The sequence below is a fragment of the Sander lucioperca genome, chromosome 16 (genome assembly GCF_008315115.2).
Source record: "Sander lucioperca isolate FBNREF2018 chromosome 16, SLUC_FBN_1.2, whole genome shotgun sequence".
In the NCBI taxonomy this organism is placed as follows: domain Eukaryota; kingdom Metazoa; phylum Chordata; class Actinopteri; order Perciformes; family Percidae; genus Sander; species Sander lucioperca.
In genome coordinates, this window is record NC_050188.1 from 15,263,896 (window position 1) to 15,281,685 (window position 17,790).

General features: G+C 44.5%; 2 protein-coding genes across 3 annotated transcripts in view; both read right to left on the reverse strand.

Moving 5' to 3' along the window:
• Positions 1–17,790, reverse strand: part of LOC118492948 (CD209 antigen-like protein A) — a 219,043-nt gene that overhangs the window by 194,267 nt on the left and 6,986 nt on the right. The gene's annotated exons all lie outside the window — the stretch shown is intronic.
• LOC116062340 (C-type lectin domain family 4 member E-like) overlaps positions 1–17,790 on the reverse strand; it is a 57,094-nt gene that overhangs the window by 497 nt on the left and 38,807 nt on the right. The gene's annotated exons all lie outside the window — the stretch shown is intronic.

Sequence of the window (17,790 nt, forward strand, 5' to 3'; positions counted from 1 at the left end):
TGTAAAGTGATGTACACTCTCTTTTTCTCTCTCTCTCTCTGTCTCTTTGTCTCTGTGTCTCTCTCTCTGTCTATGCCTCTTTCTCTCTCTCTCTATCTGTCTGTCTCTCTTTTTCTCTCTCTCTCTGTATATGTCTCTCTCTCTCTCTCTCTCTCTCTCTCTCTCTGTCTCTCTCTCTGTCTCTGTGTCTCTCTCTCTGTATATGTCTCTCTCTCTCTCTCTCTCTCTCTGTCTCTCTCTCTCTCTCTCTCTCTCTCTCTCTGTGTCTCTCTCTCTGTCTATGTCTCTCTCTCTCTCTCTCTCTCTCTCTCTGTCTCTGTCTCTCTGTATGTCTATGTCTCTCTGTCTCTCTCTCTCTGTCTCTCTCTCTCTCTCCCTCTCTCTGAGTCGGAGCTGAGTGTGTGAGTGTGTGTGAGTGAGCTGCAGTGTTTGTAGTTTTTCTTACTTTTCTTTTTGTTGTTTTTGATAATTTCATTTAGTTTTGGTTAGTTTAATGGTATAGGTCACTTTATATTTAATTTATAGTACTTTTTGGTGGTTAGTTTGGTTTATTTGGGTGGTTTTGTCTCCTGCCGGCGTCTCGCCGGTCGGCGTGTGCAGCCGCCATGGTGAATGGAGAGGGGTTCTCCACGCTCACCAGGAAACATGGCATTAAGATCTGTCCTAGTTTCCCGTGTAGCGTGGAGGACATTAGTTTAGCTGTGGGGGAAAAGGTCGGGCACGGTAGTATTATGTCGGCCGCTCGGATGAACGGCGCCGTGGTCATCTTCCTGGACCGAGAGGACAAGGTGAACCAAGTCATCGAGGCAGGCATCACCGTGAGAGAAATGTTTGTTCAGGTGCTACCACTGACACAACCGGCCACCAAGGTAGTCCTGTCAAACGTCCCACCGTTCATCTCTGATGGCTTCCTCAGCAGAGAGTTGTCCAGACACGGGAAGATAGTCTCCCCCGTTAAAAAGATCCTGTCTGGATGTAAATCTCCGTTGCTGAAGCACGTCGTGTCTCACCGCAGACAGCTATATATGATACTGAACCATCGGAACGAGGAGTTAAACCTCCGTTTCCATGTTAAAGTAGATGATTATGAATACGTGATTTTTGCAACGTCATCAGAGATGAATGTTTCGGTTGTGGAGAGGTGGGACACACGGTGAGGGCCTGCCCGAGACGAGGTGATCCGAATCCTCCCGGTCCGGGAGCCCCCGCTCCCCCGGGGGAACCGGGTGAGCCGGGGCCGGCGGCCGCGTCCGAGCGGCCGATGACCACTCCGCGCGCTGCACAGCGGCGTGATGATGCCGTGCCCGACCAGACACACGGGGTGAGTAATGTAAATACACTGGGTGTTTGTGTGAATGAAGTGGGAGGGGAGGGTGAGGGAAGTGTGTGTGAGGCAGTGAAAAGTGGTGTGGGTGAAGAAATGGAAAAAGAAAAAAAATTGGGTGAGGATGTGTGTAGGGAGCAGACAGGTGAGATGGAGGAATCAGCTGAGGCTGAGCTACCTGTCCCTGCAGTCGCAGCAGCTGACGCAGAGAGGAGGGAGGAGGTTGTTTTGGATGAAAATGACAAAGTTCTAAATTTGTCTGCAAGGAAAAGGAAAAAAAAAGAGGACCTCAGGAATAGGGGCTCTCAGGCCAAAAAAATGGCAGTGAGAGAGGAGGAAGAAGGGGAGGTGGAGGAGGGAGAGGTGGAGGAGGGAGAGGTGGAGGAGTTAGATATTGAGGAAGATGAGGAAGAAGAGGACTGTACTGCACTCAGTCAGCCTCTGACTGACTCCCAGGTCTCTGTGGGGTCAGTACAAGGAGAACTGTACCAGGTACAACAAATAAGACAGTTCCTCCAGAAAACTAAAAATAGTAAAAACATAAACCTTGAAGACTATTTTGAGAGCAAAAGTGTTTTACTGATCTCAATACGATCTCAGATGAATCTGAGAGGTGAGGGAGGCTTCACTCTACCGGAGTTTTTCCGTTTAAAGAAACTGGTTCTGAGGATCAAACTAGAGCTTTTAAATGATGGAGAAAGTGAGAGAATGTAAGACCGTCCGTTTGTTGTTGGTCTTAATTTTTGTGTCGTTTTTTTGTGTGTCTTTCCTCACATCTGAAATGATGAATAATTTTAAAATCTCCACTCTTAATATAAATGGTGGCAGAGATGTGAAGAAGAGGGCTTGCCTTTTTGAGTTTTTAAAACTTAAAGGAGTTGATATTGCAATGTTGCAAGAAACGCACAGTGAGACTTTAAATGAGACCGACTGGAGGAGGGAATGGGATGGGGAGGTGGTTTTAAGTCATCTTAGCAGCATCAGCGGAGGAGTGGCAGTCCTATTTGCAAGAAACTTTCTACCAAAGTCTCATACTGTAGACGAAAGAATAAAGGGCCGACTCTTAGTAGTCAGAGCCCAGTATGAAGTTTTTAATCTGGTTTTTATAAATGTATACGCTCCAAACTCAGGACCTGATAGAGTTCTTTTTTTAGATGAGCTCAGTACGGTTTTAAGTGAGTGTGAACCAGAGGAGTTTTTATTTTTGGGAGGGGATTTTAACTGTACACATGATGATGATTTGGATCGGAATCATAACGAACCACATGCTGCTTCTAAAAGAGCCATGCAGCGGCTGATGGAGACACATAGTCTCTCAGATGTATGGAGAGACCGCCATGCACAGCAGAGACAGTACACATGGGTCCACAGCAGAGACAACCGGTTAACTATGGCTAGGCTAGACAGGTTTTATTGTTTTAAGCACCATTTTAATGTTTTTAAAGGGTGTACTATATTGCCTGTCGGTTTTTCTGATCATTCATGTGTGTATTGTGATGTTTACATCGCCAATATAAAACCCAGATCTGCGTATTGGCATTTTAACACGGCTTTGCTTTTAGATGCACATTTTAGGGATGTTTTTATTTTTTTTTGGAAAGTTTTTAGAGACAGAAGGAGAGATTTTAGTTCACTGAGGCAGTGGTGGGACATTGGTAAGGTTGAAATCAGGCAGCTTTGTCAGCAGTACACTCTCAATGTTTCTCGAGACATTGCCAAGTCTATGAACGATCTGGAGATAACTATAGTGGACCTGCAGAGTTCTGCAGACTCCACAGGAAATCGAGGCTGTTTTGAAGACCTCAAGTCTAAAAAAGCCGTCTTGGCAGACCTGCTGGGCATGAGAGCACAGGGGGCATTGATCCGGTCCCGTTTTCAGACTGCTGTTTTAATGGACTCTCCAACTAAGTTCTTTTTTAGTTTGGAGAAGAAGAATGGGCAGAGCAGGATGATTCATGCTCTGAGATCAGCAGGAGGACAGCTTTTAACGACAGCTTCCCAGATCCGAGAGAGAGCCGTGGACTTCTACTCTGATCTCTACAGCACAGAGTACACAGAGGACAACGAGTCTTTCACCAGGTTCTGCAGAGACCTGCCCACGGTTTCTGGGGACGACAATGAGGAGCTAGAGGGGCCCCTGACGGAGGAAGAGGTTTTTAGAGCTCTACAAGGCATGCAGGGGGGAAAGGCCCCTGGGATTGATGGTCTCCCTCCAGAGTTTTACAAAACTTTCTGGGACATAATGAAAACAGACATTTTAGATGTTTTTATGGAAAGTTTTGATGGCTGCTCGTTACCGCAGAGTTGCAGAAGGGCAGTGCTGACTCTCCTCCCTAAAAAAGGGGACTTGCAGGACATTAAGAACTGGAGGCCAGTCTCTCTGCTGTGTGCAGATTACAAGATGCTGTCCAAAGTCCTGGCATCCAGGCTGAAGCTGGTGTTGGACCGGGTCATCCACAAGGCCCAAACCTACTGTGTGCCCGGCAGGTCTATTATTGACAATGTGTCGTTGATTCGGGATATTTTGGCAGTCTCTGGTTCATTGGGTGTAGACACTGGTCTGGTTTCTTTGGACCAGGAAAAGGCGTTTGACCGGGTTGAGCACCGTTACCTGTGGAAAGTTCTGGAGAGGTTCGGCCTCAGCCCTGGTTTCATCGCCAAGATAAAGGTAATGTATGAGAACATTGAGAGTGTGCTGAAGATTAATGGTGGGTTGTGTAAACCCTTCACAGTAACCAGGGGGATAAGACAAGGCTGCTCGATGTCAGGGATGTTATACGCCTTATCCATTGAACCCATGCTGCATAATGTCCGCTCTGGCATCAATGGCCTGTTTTTACCTGGTTTTAATACACATTTTACTGTATCGGCCTACGCAGACGACATCATAGTTTTTATTAAAAACCAACAAGATGTAGATTGTTTAGGAAGCATTGTTCAGACTTTTAAGGAAATTTCTGCTGCCAAAGTCAACTGGGCCAAAAGTGAGGCCCTGGCAGTGGGGAGCTGGGCTGGAGGCCTCCCTCAGCTTCCTGGTGGGTTGACCTGGAAGAGGGGGGGTTTAAAGTACCTGGGGGTTTATCTGGGGGACCAGAGATCCACGGATAGGAACTGGGAAGGAGTGATTGAGAAGGTGGAGGGGAAGTTGGGAAAATGGAGGTGGTTGCTTCCCCATATGTCCTACAGAGGCAGGGTGCTCATCATTAACAACTTGGTAGCATCCAGCCTCTGGCACAAGTTAAAATGTATGGAGCCCCCTGCTGGTCTGTTAAAAACCATACAGTCGATTATTTTAAAGTTTTTTTGGGACATGATGCACTGGGTTCCCAAATGTGTTTTATATCTGCCAAAAGAGGAGGGGGGGCAGGGTTTGGTGGACTTGGAGAGCCGGACTGATGCTTTTAGATTACAGTTTATACAGAGGTTTTTATATGGAACTGATGATGTCGTCTGGAGGCCAGTAGCCAGCACCATTTTAAGGGGGGTTGCAGGTCTGGGTCTTGATGCTTCTTTGTTTTTAGTGGACTGTGGTTTTATTTCTTTGTGTGACTTGCCTCCTTTTTACCAAGGACTTTTTAAAGCATGGACACGTTTTAAATGGACCAGACTAGAACCTGCAGTATCTCTGTTCTGGCTCCTGGAGGAGCCTCTGGTGTGGGGGGCCCGGCTGGATCTCAAGGATGGCAGCAGACCTGGACTCACGGAGAGGCTGATGAGGGCTGGAGTGACTACGTTGAAGGGGATCGTGGAGGCTGCAGGTCCTGGCTTCCTGAACACCGAGGCAGTGGCCTCTCTGCTGGGTCTGAGGTCGGCTCGCCACACCAGAACTATTCTGAACGAGTGGATTAACAGACTGGACAAAGGAGAGACAGAGATGCTGCGGGACTATTTTAATGGGACAGAAATGCCCGTTTCTGGAGACCCTTTTCCAGACATTGGTTTTTTAATTAACAACACTGACTCACTAGCACATCATACGCCACGTGTGGCTGATTTCCATATGCAGACTGGGAAAGGTCTGTATAGGAACTGTGTTCTGGCCACCCACAACAAGAAGCTGAGTGTGAGGAAGGACATGGTGTGGAAGGACAGACTGTTGAAAGACAGGAAACCAGTGTGGAGAGTCTTGTACAAGCCTCCCCTAAACAAGAGGTCAGGAGACCTGCAGTGGAGGATCCTCCACGGGGCTCTGGCTGTGAATGTGTTTCTGTCTAAGATTAATCCCACCGTGTCCTCCACGTGTCCATTCTGTCTCCACCCTGAGACCATTAGTCACTGCTATCTGGACTGTTACAGGCTGAAACCTCTTTTTAACATTTTAAAAACTGTGTTTTTAGATTGTGGAGAGGTTTTTAGTGAGACTGCTTTTATTTTTGGTGCTGGCTACAGAAAGAAAAATGCAAATAAGTGGAAAATGTTGAATTTTATTGTGGGTCAGGCAAAAATGTCAATTTATAAAAGTAGGAAAAACCAGATTAAAAGTGTGAGTGGACTAGAGCTGACGAAGCTGTATGTGTCTCTGGTGAAGGCCAGAGTGAGAGTGGACTTCAGGTTCCTCTCTCTGATGAAGGACATGCAGCAGTTTTTAGACCAGTGGTGTTTCTCCACGGCTCTGTGCTCTGTGAAGGACGAGGAGCTCATCTTTCATTCTGTGTTTTTATGAGATTGTTATTTTTAAATGTGGTTTTATTTATTTTTTTGTGCATTTAAAAACAAGTATGATGTTCTGGTAGAAAAGAAAACGTTTTTCTGAAAATAAAGGTTTTGTAAAAATCAAAAAATCTCTCCCTCTCTCTCTCTGTCTCTCTCTCTCTCTCTCTCTCTCTCTGTCTCTCTCTCTCTCTCTTTCTCTCTCTCTCTCTCTGTCTCTCTCTCTCTCTCTCTCTCTCTCTCCCTCCCTCTCTCTCTCTCTCTCTCTCTCTCTCTCTCTCTCTGTCTCTGTCTCTGTCTCTCTCTCTCTGTCTCTCTCTGTCTCTCTCTCTCTCTGTCTCCCTCTCCCTCTCTCTCTCTCTCTCTGAGTGATGTGTGAGTGTGAGTGCTGAGTGAGTCTACGGAGCGTGTGAGTTTCTATCTTTGTTTTTCTGTGTATTTGGGGTTGTGTATGTGTTTATTTTGTTGTGTAGTTGTTAGTTATTAGTTGGTGGAGGGTTTTGTTCAGATAGTTTGGTTGTCAGCCGGGCATTATGCCCGTGTTTGGCGGCCATGCGGTGCTGGAGAAGCTGACACGCCGACATGCGGTGAGGATTTCCCCTCATGTGGGCTGTTCAGTGGAGGAGGCCAGCTATGCTGTCGGGGAGGTTGTGGGCTTTGACAGTGTGAAGTCTGCCTCACGTATGAACAAGGCAGTGGTGATTTTCCTGGATGATGTGGCGAAGGTTGAGACTGTGGTGGAGAAAGGAATTGTAATCCGGGATACTTTCACCCCGGTTCTCCCGCTGGTGAGCCCAGCTAAAAGAATAGTGATTTCAAACGCACCTCCGTTCATTAAAAATGAGGATTTGGCCAAAGAGCTGTCCCGGTACGGCCAGCTGATGTCTCCCATTAAAATGGTTCTGCTCGGATGTAAATCACCGAAGCTCAAACACGTAGTGTGTCACAGGAGACAAGCCTTCATGATTTTAAAAGACAACGCGGCTGATTTAAATTTAACGTTCAGTTTTAAAGTTGAAGGATTCAGTTATGTTGTTTTTGTGACTTCTGATACTATGAAGTGTTTTGGATGCGGGGAGGAGGGTCATTTGGTCCGTTCCTGTCCGCGCCGGCTGGCCCCCGAGCCTGCGGGGCCGCACGGAGACTCCGGGGGGCTCAGAGCCTCCGGGGGGCTCAGACTCAGATGTTGCGCCACCTGTGGCTGACTCAGACTCGGCAGGTGCGCAACAGTGTGCAGAAACTGCACAGGTAACAGAGAAAGACACGCAGGAAAAGGAGGAAAATATTGTACAACATGAGTGTAGAAATAACACTGTTAATGAAGGAAACACCCAGTCTAATGAGAAAGCAGAAAATAACAAACAGACAGGGAAAGAGAAAGCCAGTGCTAAAGGAAAAAGCTGCAGTCAGAATGTTATTAATGTGGCTGATGATGCTCTGGCTGAAAATCTGTCTGAAGAGATGGATGTAACTATAAGATCCAGTAAAAGAAAAAGCAGTTCTAACAAAGAGCAGAATGATGCTAAAGCTAAAAAGCTGCTGGAGGATCTGTGTGATGATGATGATGATGAGGAGGAGGAGGATTGTGAGTGGACAGCATCTCAGGCTGAGAAATTAACTCTTTATCCTCTGGAAAAAATCAAGAAGTTCCTGCAGGACACTAAAGGGATCAGGGCAGTTAAGACGGAGCAGTTCTTCCCTGATCTGAGAGGGTTGATCAGGTCTGTGGCCTGGCTGAGGAAAGAGACAGAAGGGTTCACTATCCAAGAGGTTTACCGCCTCAACAAACTGGTGACTAAAGCCAGAGCTCAACTCATTGAAGATGATGACTAGTTTTAATATGTTTCTCCACATACATGCTGTGTGTGTTTTTGTTTTTGCTCTTTTCTTTTTAATGGCGGATTTAAACATTGGATCCTTAAACATTAATGGAGCAAGAAGTGATGTTAAAAGAGCTTCTCTTTTTAAACTGATGGAGTTAAAACATCTAGATGTTATTTTTGTGCAGGAGACTCACAGTGATGTGGAGAATGAGAGTGAGTGGAGGAAGCAGTGGCCTGGGGGGGTTATTCTCAGCCATAAGGCCTCCAACAGTGGGGGGGTCGGGGTGCTCTTCTCTAAGGGCTTTCGTCCCTGCTCCTTTAGTGTGGAGGACATCATGTGTGGCCACATTATAAAAATTAAGGTTCAGTATGAAAATGTAAAACTTATTTTTATAAATGTGTATGCTCCAGTTTTGGCCATTGAACGAATGACATTTTTAAACCTTTTGTGTGATGTCATTCAGGATTGTACTGATGATTTTAGTTTTTGGGAGGTGACTTTAACTGCACAGAGAATCCCTCTTTAGACCGTAATCACCTGGAGCCTCATCCTGCTTCCTCGGCCAGACTCAGGCGTCTGATGGAGAGCTGTGAGCTGGAGGATGTGTGGAGAGGTTTCCACATGAACGCCAGGCAGTACACCTGGAGTCATACCAGAGATAACATGTTGTCTCTAGCCAGGCTGGACCACTTCTATTGTTTTAAACACCATTTTGGTATTTTTAAACAGTGTGGAATAACTCCTGTTGGTTTTACGGACCATTGTCTTGTCCAGTGTTCTGTCTATATTCACAATGTAAAATTGCACAGCGCTTATTGGCACTTTAATACTGGACTTTTAAATGATAACTCTTTTAAAGAGGCGTTTGAGTGTGTGTGGGGTATACACCAGAGCCTAAAGTCCAGTTTTCCATCACTGCAGCAGTGGTGGGATATTGGAAAGGTTCAGGTGAAACTTTTTTGTCAGCAATATACTCGCAATGTCACCAAGCACATTACCAGGTCTCTTCAAGACCTAGAGATTGAAGTAGTGGAATTACAGGATGTGGTGGATTCCACAGGAAATCAAGGGCATGTTGAAGCTCTTAAAGTCAAAAAGGCTGCTTTAGCCAACCTGTTGGGCATCACAGCACAGGGGGCTCTGGTCCGCTGCCGTTTCATGAACGCTTCCCAGATGGATGCCCCCTCGCAGTTTTTCTTTGGTCTGGAGCGAAAGAATGGGCAAAGAAAGATCATCCATTCCCTACGCTCTGCAGGTGGAGGTACGATCACGGGAACCCCTGAGATCAGGAGATATGCCACCTCGTTCTATAAAGACCTGTTCAGAGAGGAGTATGTGGAAGACGTTGAGTCAGCTGCTTCTTTCTATGATGGCCTTCCTCAGGTGGGTGCTGCCAACAACACGGTGCTGGAAGATCCACTGTCCCTGAATGAACTGTATGTTGCTCTGATGAGTCTGGGGAACGGTAAGGCACCGGGCATCGACGGGCTGCCTGTAGATTTTTACAAGACCTTCTGGCCCGTGATTGGAGAAGATCTGCTTGAGGTGTTCCAGGACAGCTTGAGCAGAGGACGTCTGCCGCTGAGCTGCAGAAGGGCGGTCATCACCCTGCTCCCGAAGAAAGGAGATTTACAGGAAATAAAGAACTGGAGACCTGTTTCTCTGCTGTGTGGGGACTACAAGATCCCGTCCAAAGCTCTCGCTTCTCGGCTTCGGGAGGTGATGAGTGAATTGGTTCATGTTGACCAGACCTACTGTGTGCCCGGCAGGTTAATCAGTGATAATATCACTCTAGTTCGGCATGTTTTGGACGTCTCTAGCTCACTGGGTATGGATACTGGTCTTATTTCCATAGACCAGGAAAAGGCTTTTGACCGGGTTGAACATCAGTATTTGTGGCAGACGCTCAATGCTTTTGGTTTCAGCCCAGGTTTCATAGCTCAGATTCAGGTCCTGTACCGAGACATTGCGAGTATATTGAAGGTTAATGGTGGTTTGGCTGCACCTTTTAATGAGCAGAGAGGGGTACGGCAGGGGTGCTCTCTGTCAGGGATGCTTTATTCCCTCGCTATTGAGCCTATGCTCCATAAACTCAGGAATGATCTTTTAGGTGTGTATTTTCCTGGGTGTACTTCAGCTGTTAAACTTTCAGCTTATGCTGACGATGTCGTGGTTGTTTTAAACAAGCAAACAGATATCGACGCTTTGGTAGAGAATGTGTTTTTAATCACATCTCTTCTGCTAAAGTTAACTGGGCTAAGAGTGAAGCTGTGGTGGTGGGAGATCAGCTACAGAGCACTCTATCTCTCCCAGGAGGACTCACCTGGAAGAAAGGAGGGGTGAAGTTTTTGGGAGTGTTTCTGGGTGAGGAGTGTGTGATACAAAAAAACTGGGATAATGCTCTGGAAAAAATAGAAGGCCGATTAAAGAAATGGAAGTGGCTCTTACCGAGCATGTCCTACAGAGGGAGGACTCTTGTTATTAACAATCTGCTGTCTTCTTCTCTGTGGCATAAACTGTCTTGTGTGGACCCTCCTTCTAATTTCCTTGCTAAGATTCAAGTTGTTTTAGTTAATTTTTTTTGGGATAAGCTGCACTGGATTCCCCAGTCTGTTCTGTTCCTTCCAAAGGAAGAAGGAGGACAAGGACTTGTTCATTTGGCCAGCAGGGGCGCTGCTTTCCGGCTGCAGTTCCTCCAGAGACTGCTCTATGGCCCTAAGGACCTGGTCTGGAGACCTCTGGCCCACTGGGTGCTGAACAGTTTTAAGGGTTTTGGATTGTCGGATTCTTTGTTCCTGATGGATGTAAGGAAGCTGAGTGTCCAGACTTTGCCTCCTTTCTATCGAGGCGTGTTCACCGTGTGGAAGCTGTTGGTTAAGGAGAGACGGCTGCAAGGTGACTCCTTACACTGGCTGCTGCAGGAACCGGTGGTGTACGGGGAACGGTTGGATTACCCCTGCTGGGCTGGTTCAGCCATCACGGACGCGTTCTGCAGAGCACGGGTGCTCACGCTGGGGACGGTGGTGGACATCACAGGACCAAAACTAGACAATGCTGCTGCTTTGGCAGCTGTTCTGGGGGTGAGATCAGTCAGGATCATCACCAAACTGTTGGACCACTGGAAGAACAAACTGTCTGGACATGAATCCATCATGTTGGAGGAATATACTGGTGGTCTGACCACATCTCAGCCTGATGATTCCTTCCCTGTTTTATGTGTCCGTCCATGTCTGGATCACTATGTTGGACGTTTTTTAGATGTACAGCACTGCACTTTAGAAATGAAAGAGGCGAAAGGGAAGGGTTTTTATAAAATGATGGTGCTGTGTTTAAACAAGAGTAAGCTCCATGAACGGGTGGACACACCGTGGCGAGAACATCTGGGTTTGGCGGCTGATGTCCAACCTGCGTGGAGGAGCTTATACAAACCACCATTGACTAAAAGAGTAGCTGACCTCCAGTGGAGAGTATTACACGGGATAGTGGCAGTCAACGCCTTTCTGTCTGTCATTAGTCCTGGGGTTAGTAACAAATGTCCTTATTGTGATGAGACAGAAACTGTGTTTCATTGTTATTGTGAGTGTGTGTGTCTGCCTCCGTTGTTCTTGTTGTTGGAGAAAATGTTCAGTAAGGTAGGGGAGGTCTTCTCCAAACAAATGTTCATCCTTGGTTTCAGGTATAGTAAAATTGCAAAATATAAATGTCAGTTGTTAAATTTCATCCTGGGCCAATCGAAGATGGCCGTGTATGTGAGCAGGAAGAGGAAGGTGGATGACTCTGTGGATATTGATGTAACTCTACTGTTCACTCGGATGGTGAAAGCCAGAATCAAGATTGATTTTAATTATTATAGAGAAATGAAGGATGTGGATCAGTTCAGTGTGATCTGGGCCCATGGTGATGTGTTGTGCTCTGTTTTCGGCAGTAGCAGGACCATTTATCCGCCCCCGTGGCTGATGATAGTGGGGGTGGTGTCGGCGGCAGAGGAGGAGACTCAGGAGGAGAGAGGGAGAGATGAGTTAGTGAGGGTCCTGCGGTAAGCACAACTCCCCTTAAAACCCTTTTGGCCCTTTGAGCCAAACACTGAGTGCTGGACAAAACACTACAACAACAAAAGACGTAGGCATGCTTTACTGTATGATTGCATTAGTAGCCTATATAAACGTTGCACATCATGCAAACTTTCTTAACAAGAATTGTAGCTTTTCTATCTGCTTAGGCAGACAAAAACTCATGATAGACCTCTTCAAATTAAAGCACAGGACCTCTTGAAATGATTTTATATATATATATATATATATATATATAGAGAGAGAGAGAGAGAGAGAGCTTGTTGTATACCGTTTTATTAATTTATTAATCATGTTAAATGTTTTATTATTGTATATATTGGTGGCACATTTATAGTGTATATTTATTTTAAGTTCTGATAACCTATACTGTCATATTTTGTGCAGAATTGTGTTCATTGTGGAGATTCTTCACCTTAAAAAGTGTGTTTTCTGTTGTAATTGCAATAGTTAAATAACTGGATTATCTTAAGTGTGTTTTTCAAATGTTCTAATGAAGGATTTGTGCAATTGAGAAATTTAATTTTCTCTTTCACTTATGTTGTTTGGGGGGGGGCGCTCGAAGGGGGTCTCGCCCTGGGTGTAATTCAGTGTAGAACCGCCACTGGTACTTAGTGTCTTAATTAATCATAGTGTGTTTTTGGCATAGCATGCAATAAACCAATCAGAGTGTCATCTCCCATTCCTTTTAAAAGCCAAGTGTGTTTGTACCTTGGTGCATTACTATTATGATGGAGGATTTGTAACGTAATAGTTTTTTAAATATTTGCCACAGTGTGTCTAGTCTATATCCTTGACTTTCCACTTCCGGGATTGCTCCGTCCCCGCCGGAAAATCTGCCGGATTTCACTCATTTTGGCCGGATATCCGTTGCATTGGGCGTCCTTTGTGTTGGCATTTTAAACTCCGGTGGATTTGTGAGGACTATGGTTAACTGCTCCTCAGATCTCTGCAGGGTAAATCCAGACAGCTAGCTAGACTATCTGTCCAATCTGAGTTTTCTGTTGCACGACTAAAACTACTTTTAAACATACACGTTCCACCAAAACAAGTTCCTTCGGAGCCTATATTGCAGCAGCACCGCGGCTTTTCTCCGGTGCTTAGCACCGCCCAAGACGATTGTGATTAGTTTAAAGAAATGCCAATAAAGTAGAGCACGTTTTGCTCCCATCCCCGAATGCTATGTGGACAAGCCAGACTCTCCTCCAGCGCATTTGGAGGAGGGTCTGGCAAAGCGAGACTATTGTGTGTGTAACAAGCATAGTGTACGTGCACTGTTCACGAGCCATAGTAGCATTTTACTAGCCTCACAAGCCAGACCCACATCAAGATGTTGGGTCTGGGAACTCACCATTTTCAGGGCTCAATCCGAGGGGCGGGATAAACGGTTGTCTTTCAAATTCCCTCTGCACGCAATAGGATAGTGCTGCAACCAGGCAGAGCAACGAAGAAGGTAGCAGAGCTAGTTGATAGATTAAAGTTTTGCTGTATCTGGTCGGCAAAACTCCGAACACATCTTCCTTTTTTAAGAATGATTTCAGTGCCATTCTTTGTTCTTTTCTCAAAGAAAAGCTTAACTCCAAGTCTTCCAGAAGACCGCTGTTCCAAGCAGCAGCAGCCATAAGCCCGCCCACCGACTCTATACACGATGTGATTGGCCTGACTAGAGTTTGGTTTTTCCAGCTCGCAAGCTAATGGAGAGTGCCTAGACCCCCCTGGCTGCAAATTAAATTTGCTGCCGCTAGGGCACGTCTAGATTTGTAGGCTAGCATTTTACTAATGCTCTGTTAAAATAACAATGAAATGCTGCGTTATTGACTTTACACCAGGTTTGTGTTGGGCAATGGTGCGATCACTTTCCGCTGCAAAAGATAGCAATACGCCAAGAATGCATCTTAACACACCTTCCTGTAAGACCAGCACGCCCATGGGCGCACAGATGGGCGCAGGTGCATTTGCTATTTAGACAATGTGGGCGCTGGACGGTAAAACTGACAACTGCGTCGATCTTAAACTCTCTCTCTCTCTCTCTCTCTCTCTCTCTCTCTCTCTCTCTCAGGGGACACCAAACAACTCAGCATATTTCAATGTCAAATATTATTTTAGTGACAAACAGTGACCATGATGGAATTGGGATGGAAACAAAAAACCTTTAAACTGTCTCACGTTTCTGTCAGTGGTGATCCATCCACCCATTCCCATTCCCATTTCCATCCTCCTTGTGTCGAATCATACCGTAGACCAATCCAGGACTCTCCATCCTTACTCAGCTCAGTAAGAAACTTGTAGTAGTTGACAAGAGACAACAATCATTTCTTTGTTCACATTTCAGCATTTCTGTTTTAGTAAAGTCATCTTGTGACTTCATCAGCCACATCAAGCACAAGATGGATCCCTCGGTACACCACACACTGAGGACTGGACCCAACAGCATGACAGTAAACACACATTAGTAATGGAGGAAAGTGAAGAAAGACATTTATACTCAGCAGAGAAGCTCTCTGCAGAGATTTCATGAGGAACTGCATGTTTACTTACTTACATACTTGACAGTTAACATTTCAGTTAATCCGAATGCATTTTAAAAAGGAAAATAAACACTTCAAGGGCATTTTCCAAAGATTTCAACTTGACATTATGTATATCTAAATAATTCCATTGAATGTGTTTTTCTCTAAAAACAAAAAAACACACTCACCTGTTCTTCTTTGTTGTTTATGACGACCAGATCTGCTCCTCTCTGCTGACAGTCAGCTCTGCTTCCAGACCAAGTGTTGTTCTCTTTAGATTTCAAGTAACAACTGCGTCCAAATCTCGTCCATCCATCAGTTGGATCAAACAGTTATAATCAACGGTAACTACACAATCAAGGTCTGTGATGTAAATGTGTATAATACAGGAGTTTACTCGTTTTAAACTTTTCTCACCTTCAGTTCTGTTCTTCAGCTGCTTTACTTCATCCTGTAACTGACTGTTGTTGTTGCTCAGTTGGTCGTATCTGGTCTGCAGCAAAGTGACTGAAATGAATATGAAACCCATAAGTTTAAAAAAAGACCAACAACACCAAATCATTCTGCTTCAAACTAAAGACAAATATTTGGGACATAAAAACACACGTCTTTGTTGTGTGCAAAAATGAGCCAACGCTTGCATGAGTTCTCATAAGTCTGACTTTCCCAAATTCAATGCGTCTTTAGTACAATTGTCTCTCTTCATGTTTCCACTGACAGTGTTTCCTTGCTGAGTGGTGGTAGAAAGGAAACATCCTGGTAGTCAAGTGTTGTGATGATGAAGTTTCAGCTGAATGTTAACAAAGAATTAAGACTGGTTTTTGCCCCCGTATTTCTTACAGTGGAATCGTATTAGAAAGGGATCGCTTAACAGGTGATATGGACAGTAGAAGTAATTATAGCAAATAATAACTATTTCAGCATATACATGGCATGTCAGTTAAAACCTGAACCTTTCCTTTAGATCCTGAAGCTGATTTAAGTACACCATGGTGTATTGGTTCAGTATTTGTAGCTCAGTAGTTGTGAAGTGTATTTTATCTTACAGTATACGGATAAGAGGATGATTCCAGTCATCATCAGAAAGCAGAGCACTGCCAGACAGAGTGCTGCAGCCCTGAAAGTCTTCCTTTGGACAGCTGGAGGATGTCTCTCAGTGTCTGGTCCTAAAGTGGCAAAGCACACAGAGAGCACGGTTCATTACAGGGAAACAACATGAGTCTTTGTTATCAAAGTTCCTATTATGTCCATGTAAGAATAACATTTTACTCAGCAGCTTCATTGCTTTGATCTGTGGTTGGATGTGTCAGACCCTTCAGGTTTACTTTAGTTGAGAACGCAATCCGACCCAAATGCAGGACGTAAACCACAATCAGAGCATTTACTAGCCTGCAGCTTCAACCTTACACACAAATTTATAGATGTATCTATGATTTAAGAGATGATAACTTTCAGATCCATTATTTGTTCTGAGCACACATCGCTGGTTGTCTGTTTGACATCATCAGTCTGTGTGACATCATTAACACTGAAGCAAAGCCAGGAAACCCAAGACGTTATAAATGTGGTGTTGCTCCATTATCTCTGAGACCAGAAGTGTCGGCAGGTTTCACTCAGATATTCTGTCCAATAACAAGCGACCATTTCCACCATGTGACATTTGTTAACAGTGTTTGGTGCCTTTGACAAAGTGCAGTGTGAATGCAAACCGAATCAAATAAAAAATGCAACAATGCTGCAACATCACCTCTGAATCTGGTGTCTGTCCAGTCTGGTCTGAAGTATAGGTGTGAAAGTGCCCTTAAAGAAAATATTAAACCTCTTAGGTAAACCAATTATTACACTAAAGTAAAACAAATATAAACTCATCTGAAATGTTGAGTTGTAATGGGCCACTGAATTGCAGAACTGACGCAATAAAAAAGCTGCCTTATAGTGACTTTCCTCTTCCTCTCTTTAGTCGCTCTCTCTCTCTCTCTCTCTCTCTCTCTCTCTGTCTATTTCGTCTCTTTCTCTCTTTATTTGGCTTTACATTGTTAATGATATTCAACAGACTTCGTCATGCTGTATTTCCGTCCTTCCTGTCATGTGGTTTCATGTCTTTACCGGAGTTGATGCTTCCTCAGATCTCAGCAATGACACTTGTCAGTTAAATGTTACCATAACCGAACACATTGGGCATCATTTCTTAATAAAAGACGCATCCCAACACTTGAAAATTAGTCTTCTAACCAGAGAGCTCTGATACTCTTAGCAGAACATAATACAACTAACTACAGGAAAGCTGCAAAACACAAGGTTTCCATACTGTACATGTACATCTATAGAGACAAACATAGATGGAGGCAGTTTCCTTGGGATTTGACAGCTGAGAGTAACAAACTAAACTGAGCGCAAACGTAGAGTTTACACATCAGTCCAACATGACTTGAAGGTCAGCCACATTCAAACAGATCAGCATGAGTATTTATGATATTGATTTGTCATAATGTGTCACTTACCTCCTCCGTGTGACTGATTATCAATGTGATCTCTGATAGCGTCTGTGACCTCGTATATTACCACCTCCCTTTCCTCCCTCTCTTCTTTGTCTTCCTGCACATTTCTGTTGTATCTCACCTTTCTTGACATATCTTGATTGGCATAAATATCTTCGGACATCTTGAGAAACCGTATCTGCTCTTAACTTCACTTACTGCTTACCGCGCTGTGTAGATCTGTCACTCTGCTACTGTAAAACTTTGGTAGATATACATTCAGTAATGTGACATCCTCTAATGATGCTGCTGCTGCCAGTGTTTCTTGAAAAGTAAAGAACATTAAGGAAGTGACAGCACATACCACACACACACACACACACACACACACACACACACACACACACACACACACACTCATTACTTATTAAATTGATATAATTGAATAAAAACATAGTAACTCCAGTCCGGTGGTTTTCTTAACGAGGATACTGCATTGTCCAATCTTTGGATTTATTTTCTGAAACCATTTATAAACTATAAATGCATTTGTTTAAAACTGAAAAATGTATAAATAGCATTCCTTCACAGCTTAGTTAAACGCTTTCACACCCCACAGCCAGCCATACACAGCAGTTCAAAACAGGAAATGCTGCTTTCACAGTTATTTCTGTTGCCTAAATTAAAACTGTGATGACGTTACAATGACATTTTATGAACTAAAATGGATATCCTGCTTTGGAACAAGTTATTGACCATCAGTCTGTCAATCCATGATTCAAAAATAACAGACTTCCGCTACTGTTTGGCCCAATACCTAAAAAGTATTGCTAAGCCTCTGTCCTGACTGACAGGTCGTAAAGCATCTCCTGCTTTATCGTCTGTTTTAAAATAAATGGGACCATGATTTACTAAATGAACATCATGCTGTATTA